At 32.5% G+C, this 7,586-nt stretch overlaps 1 non-coding gene across 1 annotated transcript; it reads left to right on the top strand.

Moving 5' to 3' along the window:
* Positions 1 to 6,943: 6,943 nt before the first annotated feature.
* TRNAD-GUC lies at positions 6,944 to 7,015 on the top strand. The gene has a single exon. It is a non-coding gene; the product is annotated as a tRNA-Asp (tRNA).
* The last annotated feature ends 571 nt before the right edge of the window (positions 7,016 to 7,586 follow it).

Below are 7,586 nucleotides of genomic sequence, written 5' to 3'. Positions count from 1 at the left end.
AATTCTTAAGGTTAAGAATTTGTGTTTTTTTTCTCTCTAGCAAAATAACCTTTTCACATTACTCAAAAAATCAATTGTAATTAATGAAATTTATTTATGGTGATTAATTTCCCTAAAATCCTCAACAGTTAGAAAACGTCAATTTCATTTATAGAAAATAAATAAATAAATATAATGGAGCCTGAAACAAGCTCCTAAGAAATGGCATGAAAAGTTTGATAATTGAAAATAGTTTCAGAATTGATAAAAGTGACAAATGCATATATTACAAGTTTGAGAATAGTACATGTATTTTCATTTGTTTGTACGCGAATGACTTGCTGATTTTTGGTTCAAACTTTCCTGTAGTTAATGGAACTAAGAGTATGTTTTAGCTTTATAGTTGGGGTGAAGCGAGTGTAATTCTTGGATTTGATAATGATATATCTTTAGATCATTATCATTTCATGGAAAAGATTTTGAAGAAGTATAATTATTTTGATTGTAAACCTGTTTATACTCCCTTTGATTCTAATTTTAAATTGTTTAAAAATACTAGGAGATAGGATTATACAAAACGAGTATGCTAGTATAATTGGTAGTCTTGTTATACAACTGATTATACTAGATGTAGGTTTACTTGTTATCCAGATACGGAGCGCTGGTTGGTGGTTGAGAGGGTTATGAGGTATCTGAAAAGAACCTTTAACCTAGGGTTACACTATGAAAGGTTTACCTTAATCCTTGAAGGATAATGCGATGCTGATTGGAATAACCTTTCAGATGAATATAAAGCCAAGTTACCGGTAGTTATTTATTGAATATGGATGAAGGAGCTTTCTCTTGGAAATCCAAAATCAAACTATCTTAGCTCAATCCATGATGGAGTCTGCATTGGTAATACTAGCAGCAACTAGTGAGGAGGAAGGATGGTTGAAAAACTTACTATTGCACATCAAGAATATAAAGCACAGTTTGGCTAACTTTTCCTGTGTAAGTGGTAGTCCAGATTTGTTTAGAGGGAAGATAAATCTACGGTCATGGTTTGTTCAAATTACATATTAGTATAAGTATTTTGTTAATTGGTGTCTCATTAATTGCTCATATAAATAATTCATTAATTTTTCTTTTATCTTAATTAATCTAATAAATACATAATTCCATTAATAAATAATTTTAATAAAAATTACATCAATAGACATTATTACTGGTAGTAGAATAAGTAGGGGTGGCAGAAGCGGTGGCAGATGTTAGAGGGTGGTTGAGGAGGTAACATTAGTGCTGGTGGAATAAATAGTGCCGACTGGTGGTTTTTGTGGTGGTGGGTGTCGGTGAGTAGTAGTGAACAATATTAGTTCAGTATCTTTACAACATGAGTAATATTGTATTGTGGAAAATATAATTAGTTGTTTTTAACACGATTGAAAAAAGCATATACCAAATCTTTCAAGGAAAAAATAAACATGATCACTGGATAATCCAAATGGAACCCTTCTATCTTTAGTACCCGATCGTATAAATCGTGGTTTTACTGTTAGGAATAAAATAGATTGTAATATAAAAGAGGACGTAACAAGAAAAAAAAAGGATAAATTAATTGATGGCTTAAGTTTGTTCAACCTAAATTTTATACATGATGTTTGTGGTTGAAATTAAAACTACGCCCAAGGACTTACGGGTTGTGGGCGGCGCTGATGGTGGAGAAATGAGTGGTAGAAAGTGGTTTTATAATGTGGTGGGTGTTGATGAGTAGTAATATATTATGCTAATTCCATTTTTCCACAAAATGTATATAAAATTGTGAAGATGTGGTTGATCGTCCTAATAATAAAAATGAACTCGGTTAAAATACATGAAAAAAAAACAACACCGGAATAACACGCGATACAATAGCTATAAATGAAAGACATGAGTCAAATTCAATACACAAAAAATTGGTTATTATTGTGTCATGCCATTACGGCGGAGGTTATACCCTAGCTAGATATTCGATCTCCCTATTTCTTTATTACAAAACGAAGGTTGGCTAAGTTTGGCAACATAAAAAGAGGTCTTTGTTTGTCCTCCTAATTGATATATCCACAATTATGGTCGATCACATGAATACACACTTTAATTGAGAAAGAATGAATTACATATTATCTCCTTCCCATCTCAAAAGTCAAAATCAAAACGAAGAAATTCGCTAGACCGAAAATAACAAACCTGCATTTCCATAAAACTAACACCCGCTAGGAGAAGTGGATTTAAGAACTCTAATTCTCAATTTTTGAGCAAACGAAAATCAGAAATAAAATTGGGAAGGAAAAATAGATTGCAGAGAGAGAAAAATAAAATTCAAAAATATATTGTTTTTCAATCTTTTTTACATGTTCTTTCGATCTTCTTCCACGTACACAACCATCTCTGACCAATCAAACTACTGTGAGGTAATTTTTTTTGTTGAGAGAACGCTTTCTATTTACAGTGCTTCATGTATGAATTTTAGGGCTTTCTATCATTTTCTTGAATCTCATTTGTTTTATATTTAATTGAAAGTATACATTTCGAAAGATAGGCTAAATGATTACGTTAATTGTATAGTTGGAATTAAGGGGCGTTTGTGTATTTTTATTGGCCAAATTATGAAAATTTGTTTATCGCAGGGCGCTGGATCTTGGGTTACAATATATTCAGAACTTTTTGATCTGGAAAGGTGAGATTTTCTCAAGTACCATTTTTCTCTTTCTATCATTCTTTAGACGTTAGTGGAAATATTATTTTGGTTTCTTGTTGATATGGACATAGAGAGAGACTTCAAAGATTTTTCCTATTACACACTATAATTTGGCAATTGATTTCCATTTACGAAATGATCACACACATACATATAACGCACACACTCACTCACATACATATTCGCACACACACATGCAAGCACACATATATAGATATCTAGATAGGTATCCGACATCACTGAATTTGGCTTAAAATTAAAGTAGGCCAGGGTTCCACTGTGTTGCATGTTTTGTAGTTGGTCTTATTGCTTTGTTGAAAAGAAAGTAGAATTGTATATAAACTTCATTGCGGTCTTTTTCACTTTTCAATTTGCTTGCTTGAGCGTTTTAAGCACTGCACTTTTTTGTTTTTGATATTGAATCCTCTATTTGCATATTTGTTAACTATTTTTCAGTAGTAAGTGCTCAAACATTGTTTGTAAGAGGGCCTATAAATCAAGTCTTCCGATTGTAGCAATTTTATTGGTTCTACAAGAGGATTGAGAAGACTCAGATAGATTTAGTATGGCTTTAAATGGTAACAATTTTCTCTTGTCTTATTAATAACTTAACGTTATTGTTATCTTTTATTTAGGAAATTAATATGCGTCGCATAATCCTTGCTAACATTTTGAAATGGCTTTGGGAAAACACAAAAACCAAGAATGAAAAGTAAAGAAAAAATATGGTTAATGACATAACTAATTATCATCAATACCGTTAAAAGTTTTCTTGATATTTAGTACGCATCTAACACTGTCCTTTCAGACATATACTTCAGTCACTTGAGGTTTCTGTGTGATTAGTAAGAAACGCAACACACATATATTTCTCTTACATTAAATCGAAGTAGATAACCTTAATGATTTTGCACTCTTATTATATTTTTATGATTATATTGTTTTTTGGAGAGACGGGTTTAAAGAAGGGCATGACTCTAATATGAGAACCATGAGTAAGCAAAGAAAACAAGGGGAAACTTCTCTCCTCTAAATAACATTTCATGTTATTGAATGACTTCATAATCAGTAATGTCATATATTTTGTGCACCTGGATGAGAGAATCAATATTGATATGCAAAACGTGTAGGTCAGTTTACGAATCGACTTTAGGAATAGAGGAATTTTTTTATGAGAGATAAGAATTAGGAGCACAACGTTGATTAGGTAATTAAATAACAACGTAACTAAAAGGGTCACAATATATGCAGGTACTGATGTTTTGATTTAATATCAATTTATTGTATAATATTTTGATTTTCTTTCTTAGTTTTTTACTTTACAAAGTATTAGGATGAAGGGGCTATGTTATCCATTATTTTTATACTCAGTGGTAGCATCACAAATATTTGAGTGCAATGTGAATACCGATAGACAGAGTAAGGAAGTTACTTCCATGTAAAACTTTCCATCTTTTTTATCATATAATTTTGAATTTCATTTTCCTAAACCAATATTCTTCCCACCAGCAATTATATACATTAAACAATTTGTGGCAAAGAGATGTTACTTGGGTTGGGGTCGCGCATTATTGATCAGTTGTTGATCCATAACCTTTGTTTATTGTATTATATTTTAGACTTTTGAATTGCATATGCTTGTAATATGAATCTGATACTAATCAATTATTAATTAATCACGATATTTGATCTATGAAATTTTTTGTAATATAGAATTTTAGACTCCATCGTTGCATAATGATAAAATGTTAAAAATTTGAATTCCATTCACTTACATTGGAATTTCAGTTTCAATTGACTATCTCATGGAACCATGTTTAGACGTTCTAATTACAACATTTTATTTAAATATCAAGTCGTTAGGGGTCTAATGGTGAATTTCAACGCCAAATGTTATAATTAGTTCCTTTCAGCTATATGGTGTTAAATTTTTGTGGCCAAATATGGAAGTACATAGGTGACTTAAGTTATATTTTCGACATAACATAAATGACTTAGAGTTGGTTCAGTTAAGCATTATTGGTCCAGTCGTAAGAGTACCCTGTTTTTCAGGCTTCGCTCCAAAGTTTAGGAAGATTTGACTGAAAATTCATTTTATATTCTCGATCTAAGATAATTATCCAGAGATTTATATAAGAACTGTGCCATTATGGCACGGGTTAAACTCTAGTCCCTATATGGGATAGAACGGTACCAGCCATTTTGATCCATTGTGATAGTACCGTGGATATTTCAAGAGTTCATGTTATAATGGTTAGAGCCAACAGATACGTCGAAAGCAGAATATAGTTAAAGAATTTCTTACAACCGGTGATGTAAAAGTGGATCATGTAAAGTCTAAACCAAATTTGGCTTATCATTTGATGAATGTATTAGCAATAGCAAAAGTATGTAATACATGTAAAGGCATGTGACTTATGCCCATTAGTAATTGAGTTATTTGTGATGGATAATCTACCTATATATTTGGCGATCCCAAAAAATAAGTTCAAATGGAAAAACAAGTCAGAAGTGATATAGACAGAGTCATACATTTCAAATGGCATGATGTCCTGAAGCAAGCAGAGGTTGAGTTTTTTCAGACTCTTAATGATTTCTGCAACTCTTTAGAGTGGAGTATCAATCTACAAGAGTATTCTTGATAAATTCACCTATATGAATGTGAAGGTATGGCCGCATTATATGACAACTTGGCCATTTATCTAGAGGGTTCATTAAAACTTGAATATAAGCACAAGACCGTAACGTGCTGGCTTTTGGACTTTACTCTTAGTATATCTTTGTATGTTGGACGATTCTTTTGTCTCATACGATGAGTTCAATACATATGTCACTCTATATTCTGACATTTAGAAAGTTTAACATTATGCAAAGGTTGACCCACATGTATATAATTCTTGCTCAATGTTTTAAAAAAATATAAATGGGATATCGTTGGAGTACATTTACCAAAAGGATTTATTTTACTATTTTTATCAACATTTAATTGCTAGGTTAGTGGTTAAGTATTATGGGCTTTAAGGGCTAGGTCTTAGGATCAACTCTTTTGCCCTGCTGATCAAGTGTATACATGCCCAAGCCCCAACTAATGTCAAACACTTACATTTACGTGCATGTATACATCCCAACCGAGTCCAAATCTGTTCACACTCCAGTGTATATTTCAGATATTCTTCTGATTGGTTGATTATTTAACTGATGGCCCCATTACTCTCCATGTTTAGAATTACGTCCCTCGTTAAATTAAATCAAGGGTAGAGATTAAAATGTGAAATATACACTCATTAAAGAATGTGCACGAATTCACACTCCATCCAATCAATCGGAGAGTATGTTTGATCCCAAGACCACACTGGCAAATCCCACGATACTTAACCACCAGTTTATCGATTAATTTTTATGATAAATTATCTCCCCCCCTCTTCCCATAAAAGAAAAAGAAACCTATATTTTTAACCTCTTTGCTCATATCTAGTATGAGAGGGTATTTTTTGCTTTTAACAATTTAGTCTTAAGATTTCCTTTATTTGGTTATTTTTATTTTAGTTTTCAGTTTTATGGTTTATTTTTATTATCTGCAATTTAAGTGCTTGTAGCCTTCATCCTTATTGTTGATTTTTTTCTTCACTTTAATGATGATTCTATTTTACTTCGATAGCTTTTGGATTGTGGATTTTTCTAGTACGACGACAATCATCGATTACTGGTCGAATTTTCAAATCACCGGTCAAGATGTAGAGCAAATTTCTCATGTTTCAATAGAGAAATTATTAATCAAGAGAAAAAATCTATCAAATAGTCGGGCTATTCCTTCTCCGAATAAATTAGTTATATCATGCTTGTCTTTGGTAGTTCTTTTGATTTTCCTTCACTTTTCCTTGTTGGATTACTCAGTTATGTACTTGATGTTGTTCTTATTACTATCTATTTCTTGATGCACTTCATCTCTATGCAATCTTCATTTATCTTATTGATGAAAAAAAACAAACAAACAAAAAAAAAAAAACTAGCAAATGAATCAGTCCACCACCGCCCTCGAAACCAAATTACCAAAAAAAGAACCAAATATGAGATAGTAATTTGGCTATTTGGCAACTCATGACCGCAGTTGCTATTAAATGAATGCAGATGCATAACCGTATTGCATGACAACAAGGAGAAGCTGAACCTACACCATAATAAGGGTGCAACACAGCAACCTCTCCACGTAGCATATTTACTAACTGAAACAGTCCAGCAGACAGCAAAGTCGTTGTAGTATAGTGGTAAGTATTCCCGCCTGTCACACGGGTGACCCTGGTTCGATCCCCGGCAACGACTTTTTTTTTTATTATTTTTTTAAAATTTTATTTTTGATGTGTATAGTTGTTCTAAAGATGCAACCTTTGACTATTTCTATAAAAATCAAATATCCTAACCAATATCCCAACTGTTTTAAGGGTCTAAAATAAATTTCTGGTGGCTTCTTAGGAATACGGCCTCAATTACTAGGTGATCAATTCATAACAGCAACATATCGAAGACTGACGGATAAGAGAGGGGGGCCATATCTGGTCCTCCATCCACCCATATAGTGATTTCCCTCTGCCGGGTCATTGTGCTTATTTACTTGACAAAGTCTCAAGTCTCTGCATTAAGAAATTTCAGTCCTTCATGTAACCGGATGAAGCCAACAAGTACAGGTAAAACCCACTGGTTCATCATAAACATCCACCTCAGTCTAAGTCAATGCAAAATATTAATGACTGTTGATGGAAAAGAAAGAAGAAGATGAAAATGGGTGCAAGCTTAAATCTATAAATACCTCTGATTGTAATTGAGCTTTCTCATCTTCACTACTCCTTTACTTTCTTTCCTCATCTAGATAAAAATGGATGCTCTTCGCTATTTG

The sequence above is a fragment of the Papaver somniferum genome, chromosome 1 (assembly GCF_003573695.1).
Source record: "Papaver somniferum cultivar HN1 chromosome 1, ASM357369v1, whole genome shotgun sequence".
NCBI lineage: Eukaryota > Viridiplantae > Streptophyta > Magnoliopsida > Ranunculales > Papaveraceae > Papaver > Papaver somniferum.
This window is presented reverse-complemented; position numbering and strand designations above follow the sequence as displayed.